This window comes from Somniosus microcephalus, chromosome 12 (genome assembly GCF_052327205.1).
Source record: "Somniosus microcephalus isolate GS21.2 chromosome 12, FLI_Smic_1.0, whole genome shotgun sequence".
NCBI classification, from domain to species: domain Eukaryota; kingdom Metazoa; phylum Chordata; class Chondrichthyes; order Squaliformes; family Somniosidae; genus Somniosus; species Somniosus microcephalus.
Window position 1 is genome coordinate 131,656,930 of NC_140998.1, and position 15,853 is coordinate 131,672,782.

The following is a 15,853-nucleotide window of genomic DNA, read 5'->3' on the forward strand; positions in this document are numbered from 1 at the left end:
GATCGCATGGCGCTATTTCAAAGAGGAGCAGGGGAGTTAGCCCCGGTGTCCCGGCCAATACTTATCCCTCAATCAACATCACTAAAAAAATTATTTGGCCATTATCGCATTGCTTGCATAATATATAGCGCATTTCATGTCTTGCATCCACTCCAATGCTACATTTTTGTAGGAGTGCTTGAAGTGCTTGCAGTTGGATCCAGCAATTGGAGTGATCATGCCCTGGGTATCTACAAGTATCAGTGGTATCACAATCCTGACCTCAACTGCTAAACTGAATGAGTTACCTCGCTGAACTTGGGAAGGTAACTCAATAAATGTCAGCAACATTTATTTGGCCTAGGAGGAGGCTAGGAGAAGAAAAATCGCACTTGCCAATGTTACTGTCCCAAATTAAGTAAGAACTTGCATTTAGATAGCACCTTTAACAACCTCAGGATGTTCCAAAGTGCTTTACAGCCAAATTATGGTTAATTTTTAAATTGCCAGTGCAGCAAATTTATGACATGGGTACAATTTATGGCATACCGTTCTTCTGAATTTAATTTTGTCTGCATTAACTGTACATTTTCTTTTGCAATACTCTGAAACTTTTGAATGTGCAAAATTGAAGCATGCAATTTGCACGCAGTAATTAATCTGATTGCATTTCACAGGAGAACACAATCTGCATAAATCAAATGTAACATTTTGAATATGTTGCAATACTGGGCATAAACGACAAATGTATTACATTTGACTTCATGACAGCACTTAAAATGTTCACTGGACATTTTCACAAAGATGTGTGAAATATGCCCCGTAAAATCAACCACTGAAAAATAAGCAGATTTTCTTGTAGATCCAGCCTGGTAAATAAAATTGTATTAGTTTCTTCTTTTGGTGAAATTAAGGAACCCAATTTTGATAAGTTTAAGAAGTGCTCACATCAAACAAAAGGAGAAAAATATATATATTTTGAATTTTGTTTCACTTGACTTTCACTACTTTAGGACACAGAGCAGATTACACAGATTGTTGTGAAACTGTGGTGTCCACCAGTTACTGAAGCAGAAGCCATGGTAATATTTAAGAATGGGTTAGCTAGGTGGTTCAAGGCAAGGGGGAGAAGGAGGTATAGGGGTATGGGAACAGGGTAGTTACATGGGATTAGGATGACGTGTCTGGTGGATAAACACCAACATGGACTGGTTGGGCTGAATGGCCAGTTTCCGTGTTGTAATTACTATGTCACATTATTCACTGCCCCCCCATTATAAAATTAAACTAGTTCCAACAAATGAAATTTGACTATAAATGTAATTTAAGCCACATGTATAGGTTTACCAGCAGTTAATTCATGTCCAAGGGATTTATAGCCACTGCTGTAATTACTTTTTAATGTTCCCCAGCTTCCTCATATATGTCTGCCTCCCGACAGTTACCCAATCTTCTGTTTCCCATTCTCCACTTTCGTCTTGGCTTGCCCTCTCCCCCTTTCCCTTCTCTGGCTCTCTTCACGTTTGTACCATCATTCTCACCACTATTTCAAATAGTTATCCATTGTTCACGATGCAGTTCTAGTGTCTCTCGGACTTCTGATGGACAGAGCAGTTCCATTAAACTGCCACTGCAAAAGGTAACATTTCTCGATTTAAAAACCCCCCCATTTTCTTAATTTTTTTCCCAATAAAGTGAGGAGCTTCACAATGGTACAAGCAATGTACATCTTAGGATATATATGTGGTATATGTGGAAAATATACCATTTGTGACACATTCACCTGTCACATGGGAGTTATGCAACAAAAACTTGTATTTATATAGTGCCTTCAACATTGTAAAACGTCCCAAGGTGCTTCTCAAGAGCATAATCTGACAAAGGTTGACACTGAGCTAAAGAAGGAAACATTAGGATGGCTTGGTCAAAGAGGCAGGTTTTAAGGAGCATCTTAAAAGGAGGATTGAGAGGCAGAGAGGTTTAGAGTGAGAATTGCAAAGCTTATGGCCTAGACGGCTAAAGGAACGGCTGTCAATTCATCATGGTCGCACTCCATGATGGTCTCTTTTCTGGTATGCACCAAATTGATAACTAAAAATTTAGGATAATATGTCCTTGGCAAACAGCATCTTTCATGCAAATTCTACGACAAACAGAAATTTCTGGAAACACATCTAAAATATAAGGTGGAACGCAATGTCCCCTTTAGGTTTTCATAAACTTTCAAAAACAAACAAATCTGTAATTTTGGCAGGTGTATGCTTGTTTTTGAAATAGGATAGTTACTGCTGTGCCATATCCAGAGGGGAAGCAAACATTTGGTCAGAAACATTTTTTTTGTTGCTTAAACGGGGAAGTAGAGTTCACTGAATTGCTCCATGATCTATGAACATAGAGGAAAAGACCAACTGGTATAGCAAACCCACCCCATTCAGACATGATGTAGCCGGTGTGCACCATCACCCCTTCTCCCCACTCCCTCACCCCCCAAGCCCCGTCACGGAAGCTCCTGAGTGAGGCAAAAAAAAAACTTTAGCCCAATTCAGGGGAAAAACTCTTGGAAATTCCTCTCCTATCCCTGAAGGCAATCAAGCAATCTCCAGGACACTGCAATATCCCAGCTGCCCTTCACGTACCTTCTATAACTTGAGTCATCTTCGATTCTAAGGAACTTGTTCAGCTCTTTCTTTTTTGAAGGACACTTGCCACACATTTTGGTAAGGTCGATGATTCTCTGAAATAAAATACCAGAAATACTTCCTGGCATCTAACCTAACTCTTTCTTTTCCTATTATATGCTCATGTCCCATCCACATACAAGTCAAAGAAAAAAAATAAAAGAACTTACATTTATATACACGAGGCAATTTTAATCTATTCCGCCTGGCAGGAAACAGACTTCCATGGAGAGTAAAATCTCATCAGTTTCCTGCCAGGTTGGTTTCGTTAAAATTACACCACAGTTTCTTTTGCTTCTTCAGGACGTCCTAAAACACTTGAGCCAATGAATTACTTTTGAAGTGTGATTTTGCAATCAAACACAGCTGCTAATTTGCACACAAGGTCCCACATGCGACGAGGGGAACAACCAATTAATTTTTGTTTTTGTTGGTTGAGGGCTTCATGTTGTCCAGGTTACTGGAGAACTCCCCTGCTCTTCTTCAATTAGTGTCATGTGATCTTTTATATCCACCTGAACAGGCCGACGGGGCCTTGGTTTAACATCTTGCCCAAAAGTTGGCACCTCCGACAATGCTCACTTAGTACTCCACTGAAGTGTCAGCCTAGATTACGTGCTGAAGTCCTGGAGTGATACAGAGACGAGAATGCTACCACTGAGCCAAGGCTAACATTTCAGCAGGTAATCCTGCTTGGTATACACATGCCTAGAATTACCCAGACCCAAATGCATCATACTGCACTCATTCGCATTGATGGCCATCTGCAACACATGTATCCTAATGAGCCTGTAACTTAATTATTTCATCTTTCGCAACTCCTGCACGCAACTTTGTGTCATCAAACTTGATAATTCTTTCATTTAAATCATTGGTAAAGATGATAAACAGCAACAGTCTTAACACTGATTGCTGCCGGACTCTACTAGTGAATGGACCTCTTGCATGCAGAGCTGTTTCTATGAATTACTGCCCTCTGCCTATGAGAATGCACCAAATTGCTATCTACCTTAAAATCTGCCCATTAATCCCACATAACACCTTACTTAATCGCCTTCTCTAAATGCAGCTGTAGAGATGTGGCATTTTATCGAAGGCTTTCAGGAAATCAATATATACGTATGTACAGTATTGGGTTAGCTTCATCCACCAACCTCGTCACCTCCTCAAAGAATTCAACCAACTTACTAAGGCCTGGACCTCCATTTCTAAAAGCCTCTGGGATTCCCTAATAACTGTTGTGCTCTTAAATATTAAAGGGAGATTGCAGTGCTTTCATACATGCAATTCGTACTACCCCGTTTCATGCCATAAAATTACTGTGTAAAATTCTTCCGCCTAGAATAATATTTTCAAACCAGTGACAAAACATTCAATTTTAAGTCCATTTCTCATTCATCTCATCACTGGAACTAAAAATTCATGATGTCACAGCAGGAGTGCTACACAAGATGTCTGTTCTCAGATTGCCTCTTGTCAGAGGTTCTATTGCACAAAACAATGTGTGACTGAGAGAGGCTGTTAGGTGTAAAGATATCTTCCTTTAGAACAGCTAGAAGCATGGAGAAATTCAATACACTATACTTCCTCTAACATTTTCAAATTTGTAGTGACAGAAAACAAAGGAAGCCACATATTCAAGAAGCTCTAAAGATCAAAGACTTGAATAGTTTAAGAGGCGCCATTTTGGTAAACAGTGGATATATGAGAAGTAGTTAGATACTGATGTAAGTCACATCATAATAGAAATAACCCAATTATATACAAACAATGTTACAAATGAGTCATGGAGAGGTGCATGTAGGTATTGATCATATTTCATTTGCTTATACCATACATTTGGCAAGTAGTAAAAAGGACTTTAAAAAGTTACATGTTAATTTTAACTTTACATGGCAATGTAGGAATTGACGAATTCCTAACTAATAACTGAGGTCGACTCAGGAGATCAATCAAACAGATCTTTAATGTAAGACTAAACGAGTTCAAACATTTTGATGAGATCGATACAGGAGAGCCACGAAAACAGGTCTTAACAAGATGGAGATTCCACGAGGACTGCCTGGGCAGTCACGTGGTTTGCGACGTGATGTCATTGCGTTTGCCCGCGTTTTCCCGCGCCCTTAAAGGGGCCACGCCCCGTGCATACAAACACTATATACAAAACAAAGTAATGTCTAACACAGTGGTACAGGCTTAGGCTGGTGTTAGAACATCATTAAAGGGAATTATGTACAGTTGCCCAGAGTCATTCAGTGGCTCCGCCACAGCAATACATTAATAAGCATTTTGTAGAATGGTTTGGATGACGTTATAAATAGGTGTTTTTTTTTTTTTTTTTACAATGTTCTAATTGTTATCATGTCTGATACAAGTGCAGACTGGAATTAAAAGCAGAGAACTGAACTGGTGCGGAGAAAGGTTACTCTGCATGTGTTAATTGAGAATTTCCGTTGCACCATCTGTCTACAGGAATCTCACAGTGGGCGTTCCACGCATAACTACACTCAAATTGTGGATGAAAATGCCTCCCCTGAACTAATGCTTGCTGCAGACCACAATTAGTCCTATGTTTAAACATACTTCGTTAAGTGCATCAAGTTGAAGCAGGCTCAATGGAACACCAGAAACTGTAACAAGACATTCTTTTCATTATTCTTTACAGGATGCAACTAAACGGTTCATGTGAATGCAACAGGTTATGTCATAATTAACAAACCAATATTCAAGAAGCTTTCAAGATCCAGACATGGATACTTTAAGTGGAGGCTGCTTTGCCAGTTTTTCATGCATCCCTCTCAATAAGCCTATCCTGTGCATGCATGTGTGCGCACGAGTGTCTGTGTGCGTGCATTTTTCCCACAACCTCCTCCCCTTGTTCAGTTCCTTTTTAAAATGTTGTTCATCAATAATATCTTCTAGTTCTGATCAAACATTAACTTGTCTGTAACAACAACAGAAAATGCTGGAAACACTCAGCAGGCCAGCTTCCAGTATTATCTGTTGTTATTTCAGATTTCCAGCATCCACAGTATTTTGCTATTGTATTAACTTGTCTGTTCTCCTCACAGGTGCTGCCTAACCTGCTTCGTGTTTCCAACATTTCCTGTATTAGTTTCAGATTTTCAGCATCTGTAGTATTGTTTTATGTTGATATACTTTAAGTGGCTCCATAGTAGTGCTGGGTATGGTAAGTGGATGTCTTATTATATCATGGCATTAAAAGCTACATAAGCTATTTCAAAACACCATAAAGAATACTCTATTCTTCATACTTCAATAAAGTAGCTGAATGCTTCAATTAGCCTCAACCACAATTAGCTAGTAAATGAAGTGATAAAGTTGGATAGTCACATTCTTACGGTTGTTTAAACAGTTTGATCTCAGACAAACAAGTGAGAGGAAACAAAATGAAAAGATTTTCATCTAGTTCTGGAAAAAAAACTATGAGATTACTAACATTTTCAAATTTTTAAAGAGTGGAGCAAGAAAGTTAAGTAACATTTTTCACTAGTCATTTTGTAAAGCTATCACAACAAAGGAGTCTAAAACAAACTGTTTAAAGCAGACAACTTAATTGGCAACTGAAGCTCTTTTGGCACTACCTCTGCCTATTTACTATGAACTCCCTCAAAGACAAATATGTATCAGAAAGTGAAAAACAAAACAGCTCCAGGCCCACTGCCAAATTTTTCACCAGGATATTTATTTTCTAGTGCAGATTATATATGGAACAATGGATACCCAGAAGGGATTGACTACAAGACAATATATTTAGTGGACCATTTTCAATATGCAGCGTTTATTATGTGTACTCATTGTTCTATATTGGTGTGATTATCTATCCATATATCTTGTGCACAATTGATTTCAAATGCATCCACATGCAAATTAAATTTACTAGCATACACTATCACGTGCACAGTTGTTCTTATTTACTTTCAAAATGTTCAACCACAATTACCAATTTACTGTACCTGGGACATGTCCTGAGGTAGCGGTACAGGCATCCAGATCAGGATACATGAACAGGTTGACACAGGAGTGTACGATTTCACAGACGCACTGCCTATTTAGCAGATTACAGCCAGAGATCTCAGGGCACAGGTCATGTTCTGGCACAACATCCTCAATGAATTCTATCTCTGCAGAAGGAAGAAATAATTATAATTACAGATACACAGTACAACATAGATGTTAAAGCATCAGTCAATCTTTACAAGGCCAGTATTTTAGGGCAGAAACCATAAGAATCTAATACTGCTCAAAATCTTCAATTACCAACTAAAGTACAAAATGTGTTAGAAAATGCAAATCAGGCAAATATGTCCGGTCTCATTTGGTTAGAAGCCAATTCAGTTTACACACCTTTTCAATTTGTTTTATAGTGATACTGTGCCATTTTCCCCAAATATTAAAATCAGCAGCCAAATTATACATAGGGATACTTTCTCAGAAAAGTGTTAAGTTGAATTCAAATTCAATAAAAATACAGGGTGTTCAAATGGGTCAACCTCTGGATGCATAAACTGTGGTTTCCAACAATGCAAGACTTCAGTCAAGAAATCATCATCATCATCATCCCTGTAATTAGATCACGAGATTAACTGGACAATCAATCCTAAGAAAATACCAACAAAATAATTCTGAAAATTTAATCAGTAACCAATAATAGTTGCACTTTTCTGCAACTGTAGTATGCAATCATGTTTCAGAAAAACAGATTACAAAATTTCATAGGCCATTTTAATCTCCAGTAGATTAAAATGACCCATGAACTTTTGTAATCTATGATGGGTTTGCCCGGAACATAGGTGTGCAAGTAGACACCCAACTATGAAGCCAAAATAGGCAAAAAGAGTGGTGACGTTCATTAATAATGTTTTCATGAGGCAAGTAACAAGTGAAACATTTACCAAGCAGTGGATGCTTTTGCTTTTCTGCAGTCAACTTCAGCGATCTCCCCAACCCTTTCCTCAAACCTCCCACCTCTTCCCAGTTTGAATAGGGCTGCTTTTATAGGGAATCTAGCCACTTCCCCCAGCATAGTCACTCCTATTTTCAGCAAGTTTACACTATAACTGAACCATAAATTCTGAAAACAAAGCAGCCTTCATTAGAACAAGGCCTAACCCTTCCAACTACCAGTGTATATTAGACAACCAAAAAATAAATTAAAAGGTACAGCAAGACATCATTACATAGAAATTAGGTGAAAAAATAGTGCAAAAGCATACTGGTACAACAAAACATTATCAAAATAAGAAATTTAGTATGAACATACAAAAATAACAGACACAAAAAGACCAGCTGTTCCACTGAGCCTATCCCATACCATGAGCATCATAACCCCCATCATGCCCCATCCACCGGCAGCCATGCGATCGCCTGCAAGAGGCACAAAGATAGTTCAGAACTAGCCAATTCAGGGGGGGAAAAAAACTTGGAAATTCCTCTCTGACAGCCAAAGGCAATCAAAATGAGTCCCAAGAGATTACAGTGAGCATGAGAGACATCACCCAATACCCCAACCTACTTATTGTGTGCTGTGATATCAGCCACAGCTTAGAATTCCTCCAGCTCCCTTTTGAATGCTTGCTATAGCTTTGCGGCATTGGTCCTGAACCTTTAGAGATTCATGTACAACAACAGCTAGGTCTTCTTCCTGCTCAACAGTCTTTATTTTGGAACCCTGCATGGTATACATATGCTTGGCAATAAGCCTTATCCACATACATGAAACTACATTTGTCTACATTAAATGTCATTTGCCAGGCGCAGTCCCATTTTAATCCCAATCCCTGATTGTAATCTTTTATCTCATCTAAATGTCCTAAAATTAGCACAAATCTTTGCGTCATTCACGAACTTGCAAACAGTTTCACCAACCTTTCATCCAGACCATAAGCACAGAACTAGATTAGATGTCGGGAGGTTTTTCTTTTCGCAGAGGGTCATTGACCTTTGGTAGAACAAGTTGCCTTATCATGAAGAGCAATAGTCTCAACGTTGATTCCTGTGGGATTCGACTTGTAACCAGTCTCCATGCAGAACCACCACTGTTAATAACAGCCATCTGCCTATGAAAATGCAACTACTTCCTTATCCAGCCCAAGATCTGCCCGCCAATCAACAGGACTAAAGTAGACTATTGTGTGACACCTTGTCAAAAGTTTTTTGGAAGTCTAGGTATATGATTTCAACCAGACTACCTACATCAATTAACATAGGTGCTCCTTCAAAAACTCAACCAGGTTAGTACGACATGACCTTCTTCTCCAGAAGCTTATGTTGAGTGTTTCCAGCATGTTCTGTTTTTATTTCAGATTGTCAGCATCTGCAGTATTTTGCTTTTGCACTGATACAAAGTAGTCATTTAAAACTTCTGCCATATCCTGGGTAATCAGAATAAGTGATTAATTTGTTATTCAAGTGTATCAAAGATATTCAGTACACAAGCAGAGTGTTCTTGACACTCAGTTTTGCGAAGAAGGCAGAATATTTCCAGGAAGTAAGAGAGCGGAAATTACTGCCCATATTTAATAAAGATCAAATGAAAAGGAACAAAACACACAATTTGTCATTCTATGGAACTACAAACAGATGCAGGAATTGTTTGCAGCACACATTTCTTCAAAAAGGTTTGAAAACATTGATTAGAGGAGAAAAAGTTGCTTAAACTCCAAGGAGACATTTTTACAATGGACAATAGATCTTAAGACAATGGAATCCATAAAATATAATTACAACAAATGCCGGAATATCTATAGTTTGATGCTATGTTGCACAGCAATGCAACAAAAGCTAATTTTATGAGTCCCAAAATATATTGGCCCAGTAACTCCTGTCACAACGCGTGAGTACGGACGGGGTACTCACGCGTGTGCCCGGAGGAATTGCCGGTTTTCAGTGCATGCACAGCGCATGCACTGAAAACCGGCATTTCCTGTCCTCTGACCCAAGGGGTTAAGAGGCAGAACGCACACGACTGCACAGGCAGCGCGTGCGCAGTGAAATTCCTTTTTTTTCCCCCCCAGAGTTGCGCGTGTGTAAAGGCCTCTGGTCTTTACGCATTGAAAAACCACACGTAAGTACTTAGTTTTTCAGGTAAGTGGTCTATTAATACAATTGAGAAATTTTTTCCCACAGGTTTGTTATTTTTAAAGAATTTACAGTAAGGTAAGTTTAGTTTTAGCCCCGATTTTTTATATAAATTTTTTTTTCAAATTTTAAAATTATTGTTTAAAATAGTTTTTCAGAGTTCTTTATGGTTCATTTAAGTAGTGCAATGTTTTTTTAAATTTTCTTTCAGGTTTAAGTAGTGTTTTGGGGCCAGGAGTTTTCATGAGTTTGACAGCTCTTACTGTCAAACTCATGAATGAACTTATGCAATCTCCCATTGGTTGCCCTGTGCTCACGTGATCCCAGCCGGCTCATCGCACTAAGTACGCCGCTGGGTCACGCACGCACAATGCAGCAGCACCTCAAGCGGGCCAGTCAGAGGAAATGCAATGCGGGCCAGAATTAAAATGTCAGCGCGCTGGGTAAGTGAACATCGGGGGCTTGCACGTGCGGCAAGCTCCCGATCCTAATTTCAGGGCCATTGAGACACTAGTACAGTGTAAGGAATTATGGGCAGAAACCCACATTATCAGAACTCAGGGGCCCAGATCTTTATTTGGAGATGGGAAGGGAGCACGGGGGGTGGTGGGGGGCTGTTCTGACCGAATTTAATGGCGAGACCGGATTTAAAATCTTTCAAAAATGGATTTCCTGCCCGACAGACATCTTGATTGACAAGCTCGCTGCCTGTCGGGTGGAAAAACAGCCGGAGGAGCGTAGGCAGGCAAGTCGGAGATTGGGGGGGGGGGGGGGGGGGAAAGGTTGAGCGGTCAAAGATTGTGGGGAGGAAATGAACGATCAGAGTTCACGGGGGAGTGAGCGGTCGGAGAGTGCAGGGGAAAGGTTGAGCGGTCGAAGATCGCGGGGAGGAGTGGGGGGGGGGATGTGAGCAATCAGAGATCGCGGAGGGGTGAGCGGTCGGAGTTCGCGGGGGACGGGTGAGCAGTCAGAGCTCATGGAGGGAGTCGGACATCGCGGGTGTGTAAAGAGGTTAGCTTGATGAGCCGAGGGGGAAGCATTCCTGCTCCTCCTGGCCCACAGGCATTGCTGTAAATGCACTTACCTCATGGATCTGGCCCTTCTCGCCTCCTTTTACCTGCCGGGATTCCTGTGGCGGCGATGACATGGGTTAAATTTTTTTTTTTTTTTTAGTTAGATAAAGTGGAGGCATGCAGCCTCCTTAAAAGATTTTACTGACCTTCCCGCCTCCTGAGAGCAGGTTGGTCGCCTGCCCCCAACCCAGCTCCGCTAAACCCAGAAGTGGGCAGGGTTGGAGTCAGGTTTGAGAAATGTAAAATGTTTACGTCCCAATTTTAACCCCCAACGTAACCGTCCATGGGGGTTAAAATCTCACCCACCACCCACCCCCCCACAATGGTGTGTGAATGACTATATTTGGTGAATTAATTCAATAAAAACTGTAAAAAAAAATCAGTTCCATTTCAGCTCATACTGGTTTTCAGCAACAATCCTTATACTTTTATATTTTATTTGCTCACAAGGGTATCCCTGCCTATTCATACTGGTGTAACCTTCACAAGCAACCTGGGGAACAAGCAACTCTCGCCTTTCCCATTCTACTTTCTTCATCAGTTCACCAAGTTAGCACTTCTGGAAAAACTAAAAACAGAATACTGATCCTTGTCAGAGTATGGGAAGTACACGCTGCAGTTCAAAAGGGGAATGAATCTCTCATGAATTCAAATCAATGCAAAAACTTTTAGTGGGTACATAGAACTTTGACTTAATGTTTAAGAAGGTGCTCTAATTTCAACACAATGGCCCATTCGCATTTTTAAGAGTGCTACAAGAAATTCTGTTTTTTCATCATTGTATTTGAATCTTTTTCACTTGTGCATGTATATCAGATAAACAGGTATTCCACATGGTTGGTGCAAGAAATATTACTTGGACTTTAAAGACTAAAAATTCAAATTCAGCAAAAATTCATCTGGTTTTAAATAATTAAAACGATAAATGCAACAACAAATTCAGACAGAATACAAATAGGTCCCATTAGTGCTTCATGACCGTGAGAAACTACAGGGGTTACATTGGTTAGCCCCAAAATCGGGCGCGGGGATCGCGATATGCGGATAACCCACGCCCGGAGTGGAGTGCAGGCAGCATGGTAAAATTGTGCTGCCTGCTGATTATAATGATTTCTGCGTGCAGCCAGCTCCACACGCTGTTCATTGGCTGCATGCAACAGCAGGGGGCCCAATATCATTACCAACTTGCACTACTTAAAGCTAGCCTACACCTCTTAAAAGGGAGGTGCACTGTGGCTGGAGCAGAAGCTGGGAGTTGTCCTGCAACTGAATCTGACCTGGGATAGATAAGAAGAATGGCTGACCATGGGAGACAGCAGGCCCCATGGTTTTTGGACACTGCACTGTAATGATCAATAACATGTCATTCTATAGTGGACACTAGGTGGAGCCGTAGAGCTGTATGTATAAGACTACACTACCCAGCTGTATGTATATTAAGACTACATTACCCATGAGGCACTAGGCTACCCACAAGGCAACAGTCAAGATGGAAGCCTCTACAGATACTGTACCTAGTCCACATGTGCTCAATAAAAGTGTCTAGCAAAAGCTAGCTGTGTTCATAATAAGAATGTCTATTTATTAATGAACATAAGATGCTACCAGGATGGTGAAGATCTGCTGAAAATTGTGAAAAGCGACATGGAGAATTTGAAGCCACCAGAGCGTTTGAAACTCACAGGAAACAACGACTACAATTGGCAGACTCTTAAACAACAATTCGAACTCTACATTGCAGCCATCGGATTCGGTACGAAGCCAGACGCAAGGAAGATAGCGTTGCTGCTTACGGTTGCAGGCCCACAGGCAATAGAGGTATTTAATACATTTGTATTTAATCCAGAGGAGAACAGAGAAAAATTAGAAGATGTGCTAAAAAAATTTGATGCACATTGCTCTCCCAAAAAGAATGAGGCCTATGAAAGATACATCTTCCGTTCTCAGACACAGCAGCAAAATGAGACTTTTGATAGCTTTATAACTGATCTGAAACTGAAAGCACAGACATGTAATTTCTCTGAGCTCAAAGCATCCATGATTTGTGACCAGATTGTGTTTGGTATTCATGATAAAAAAGTCAGGGAACGTCTGTTGAGAGAAACCGAACTAAATTTGGAAAATGCGGTGAAAATATGCCAAGCCAGCGAGCTAGCTCAAAAGCACGCGAAGACTTTCAGTGAAATCAATAATGATGCGATTGTAATGAGTGATAATGCTGCTGTCGGTGCGGTGTCCTACAAGGGGAAGAAACGTGGGCAGAACAGAAATGAAAAGCATTCGGAGGATGACATTTTTAATTGTAAACGCTGTGGTTACAAACACCAGTTAAGACAATGCCCAGCGTTTGGAAAAATGTGCACAAAGTGTAATGGAAAGAATCACTTTGCCAAACAATGCTTTTCAAAAGTAAAAACTAAGAAAGGGCAACGAGTTAATGTAATTGAGGACACTGATTTAAGTGAGACATTTTTTGTAGGAATGGTGTCATGTGACAATATCAAAAAGGATACAGAAAATGTGCAGCCCTCAGAAATGGACAATGCTGAACATAAAGTTAATGCAGTAAAAGAGGACAAATGGATGGTCCCACTGCAGGTAAATGGAGCATTAGTTACCTTGAAACTAGACACTGGGGCAAAAGCAAACTTAATCAGTATGAGTGACATTAACAATATGAAAGAAAAGCCCAAAATACAGAAAAAGTCAGTACTACTGAAGGACTATAATGGACAGAAAATAGATAGCTTAGGTGTATGCAGACTTAAAGTGAGAGTCAAAGACAAAGTGCATCATCTCATGTTTTCTGTTGTGGCTGAAAGACTTGATTCACTATTAGGTGACAAAGCTTGTGAAGACTTAGAACTGGTCAAGAGAGTCTACCGTACAAACTGTGCCATAAGCAGACCAGATGACTCCGTGGATTCTGTAGTGAGTAATTTCCAGGATGTGTTCAAAGGATTTGGAGTTCTACCATTCACATACAAGATCCAGCTAAAGCAGGATGCTCAGCCAGTGGTACATGCTCCACGAAGAGTTCCAGCACCCCTGCGTGACCGGCTCAAGAATGAACTGGACAGAATGACCACACTAGGAGTCATCAGGAAAGTCGAAGAGCCAACAGACTGGGTTAACTCCATGGTATGTGTAAAGAAAAGGAACAATGATCTAAGAATATGCATGGATCCAAAGGACTTAAATGCAAACATAAAACGTGAACACTACCAGATTCCCAAGCGAGAAGAAATCACCAGTGAAATGTCAGGTGCCAAATACTTTACAAAGCTCGATGCCTCACAAGGATTTTGGCAACTAAAACTGGATGAAGAGAGCACCAAATACTGTACCTTCAACACACCATTTGGCAGGTATTGTTTCCTCAGAATGTCTTTCGGGATAATATCTGCATCTGAAATCTTTCATAGAGCGATGGAACACATAATTGAAGGTCTGGAAGGAGTTCGGGTCTATGTTGATGACATCATCATCTGGGGCTCCACATTGAAAGAACACAATGAGAGACTGACTGAAGTGCTACAGAGCATACGCCGGAATGGACTGAAGCTCAACAAAGCCAAGTGTCAGTTTGGCGTCCAGGAAGTCACTTTCCTAGGAGATAATCTATCTGGTAAAGGAATAGAGCCAGATATGGAAAAAGTAAACGCCATACTCAAAATGCCCCGACCCACTGACAAAAAAGGAGTGCTACGCATCATGGGGATGATAAACTTCATTGGAAAGTTCATTCCTAACTTGTCAGCCAAGACAGCCTGTCTGCGAGACCTGCTACGTAAAACAAATGAGTTCGCATGGACAGAACGACATGAACAAGAGTGGATAAACCTCAAAACAGTGCTGACAACCACACCTGTATTCACCTTCTTTGACCCAACAAAAAGAATCAAAGTGTCAACGGATGCATCAAAAGATGACCTAGGTGCGGTCTTGCTACAAGCAGAGGGTGAAGATTGGAAGCCTGTTGCCTATGCCTCCAGGTCTATGACTGATACTGAGTGTCGATACGCCCAGATCGAAAAGGAATGTCTAGGCTTGGTAGTTGGACTAGAAAAGTTTCATGGCTACATATATGGACTTCCCACCTTCACAGTTGAGACAGACCACAGCCCTCTGGTTGCCATCAGAAAAAAAAACCTGAATGAGATGTCTCCAAGGATTCAACGACTCATGATGAAGCTGCAAAGATATGACTTTGAACTGATCTACACACCAGGCAAATACATAGTGTTAGCAGATGCACTATCCCGAGCACCCACAATGAGTCATGTGAGCTCTACTGAAGAAGACGTGGATGTTCATGTGAGTATGGTCACTGCTGCGCTGCCCGTGTCAGACACAAAATCAAAGCAAATAGCAGAAGAAACAGTAAAAGATACAGTGTTACAAACAGTAATAGAGAACATTCATCATGGTTCCTGTCCAAAATATTTTCACATAAGGTCAGAATTGAGTGTCGCAAGTGGACTATTACTAAAACAGAACAGGATAGTCATTCCACAGGCTCTACATCAAGATATGCTCAAAAGGATTCATGAGGGACACCTCGGAATTGAAAAATGCAAAAGGAGGGCAAGAGACACTGTTTATTGGCCTGGCATAAATAAGGACATTGAGAACATGATAGGCAAATGTGAGACATGTCAGAAACACCAAAACAAACAAGCAAAGGAACCAATGATAGTAGCTGACATACCAACAGCACCATGGCAAAAGGTTGGTATGGACCTTTTTCATTTAAATGGTAAAGACTATCTAATAGTGATTGACTACTATTCTAGCTATCCTGAGATGGCGCTGCTCTCAAGCACCACAGCAAGCAGTGTCATAATGCATGTGAAATCCATCTTCGCCAGACATGGAATTCCCAGGATTGCCGTTAGCGACAATGGTCCGTGCTTCAACTGTAAGGAGTGGCAACAGTTTGCAGCACATTATGACTTTCAGCACATCACATCCAGTCCTTTGTATGCTCAGTCAAATGGTAAGGCAGAGAAAGGTGTTCAA

The 15,853-nt window shown here is 40.6% G+C and overlaps 1 long non-coding RNA gene across 1 annotated transcript in view; it reads right to left on the reverse strand.

The window, feature by feature from the left end:
* Nucleotides 1-4,605: 4,605 nt before the first annotated feature.
* Nucleotides 4,606-15,853, reverse strand: part of LOC147109532 (uncharacterized) — an 89,546-nt gene continuing 78,298 nt past the window's right edge. The window contains exon 2 of the long non-coding RNA XR_015080303.1: nt 4,606-6,802. This is a non-coding gene — a long non-coding RNA (uncharacterized LOC147109532). The remainder of the gene's footprint in view (nt 6,803-15,853) is intronic.